The sequence below is a fragment of the Ailuropoda melanoleuca genome, chromosome 14 (assembly GCF_002007445.2).
Source record: "Ailuropoda melanoleuca isolate Jingjing chromosome 14, ASM200744v2, whole genome shotgun sequence".
Lineage (NCBI taxonomy): Eukaryota > Metazoa > Chordata > Mammalia > Carnivora > Ursidae > Ailuropoda > Ailuropoda melanoleuca.
In genome coordinates, this window is record NC_048231.1 from 103,990,647 (window position 1) to 103,992,516 (window position 1,870).

Below are 1,870 nucleotides of genomic sequence, written 5' to 3' on the forward strand. Positions count from 1 at the left end.
ACCTGGAGTTGAATTTCCTATTCACCTTTCATAACCATAGGACTTTACTAGTTTAGGTACTTTATTCCCTTTGATTTTCTACTTTCTTCCTTTATCCTGATTTCCTCATCTATATTTTACTGATAAAAATTGCTTCCAATCATTTTCAGAGAATACGGTACATTCATACACATTAACATCCAAATTGACTTACAAATGACCCAAGATTACGATCTGCCATCTTCTCAGCCTTATTCCTATGCTAGCCCTGATTGCATATGTTAATACTGTAATATTTTGTCTAAATTTATGTGTATTTGTTTTGACGCACTGTGTACATGGGATGAACAGGTAAGCAGATTTCGTTTGCACCTTGGACTTGCTTACAGGCTATGTACCCTTAATCAAATTACTAGGCCCCTCTGAACCTCAGTACCATCATCTGTAAAACGGCACCTTGCAGGATTATGTAAAACGCTAAAATGTAATTATTAACAGACGTTAATAATTAACATTTGCCATTTGTCGGCTAGCTGATGTTGGAGGTTAAGCTTGTTTCAGATAGGATTATCTGCCTATTTTTTTCAGTATTTGGTTGAATGTATGTAAACAAAAGGAAAGCACCAGACAAAATACTTTTTTCTCCCCGTTTTGCCCTGTTCCCTCTACCTGGGAAGCCCTTTCTTACCATCTCTGTTAGAATGCAAGCATTTACTAAGTTTCAGTTAAAAGAGTGTCTTTCCTATTTATTTTTCCAACCATATTTATGTTGTCCTCAAATTTCTCTATCAACTTTTCACATCTCTATACTATATTGACCAATTTTGTCTTTCTTCTCCCATTCCGAGATTTTTGGGGGAAGACATTGTTTTCCTTTGTATTCCCTCAAAGCACCTTGCATGCAGTTGGTAATCATTATTTACTGCTTTTGATTGATTTTCCGGAGGATACTAAGACCGTTAGACTCCTTTCTTTGGCTTACTTGAGCAAATGATCGTTCCCTGTGTTTTAACGTAGCCTCTCAAAGCCTCCCCGACCTCTGTCGTCCTGTTCCTGTGTCACAATTTTGTGGAAGCTAGTATGAGCAAACAACAATAGAAATAAAAGATGCACACATCTGAAACTGTACGTTTTAATGTATTACACCAGATGATCGGGTCTTCCTCCGTCTAAGACCCTGATCTGTTAGTGTGGGCTCCCGGGACTCTGCCCCTAGAAGAGAGTGTGGGGCGCGGATGCGCTCAGAGGGACCCTGGAGAACCCTGAGCCTGGTGTTTCCTGCACTTAAATGAACACCGTAAACACAGGTGAGCACATCCGAAGCACCTGGCACATCAAGGACCCTTGCTTTGCCCCTTCTCTTCCACCAGCATAGCTCCTCCTTACCACCTGTGCCAGTTCAAAGGGCACCTTTCTTATTTTCCTGACGGCTGTCCCAGCTGGAGACTTTGGCTGGACACATACTGAGTTGCCCCGTGCAGGCCAGGGCCAAGGGGGGCCGAGGGTGACCAGGGGCGGCCCGCTCCCCGCAGGCTGGCCTTCGGGGCCAAGGGGCTTCAGGGTGACCACGGGCCGCCCGCTACCCACTCATGCCTTTCGTCGGGGCCGAGGCGGACCCACGGTCATCACGGACCACCCGCTTCCCGCAGGTCGGCCGTCGGGGGCAGCGGCCGCCAGGTTGACCGTGGCCCTCTGTCCCTCCGTCCGCACCAGGCCCGAACGGCGGAACGCGCATGCGCACGGCGCCGCTCCCCGCCCCCACCTTGCGCCCGCGCCCAACGCCCCTAACGCGGCCCGCCGAGCCATGGAACCCGCCGAAGTTGGTGCGGTTCTAGCTCTCCCGTTCGCTCAGTCGGGCGACTTCCCCCCGTGACGCCCGCGGGCGCTCAGG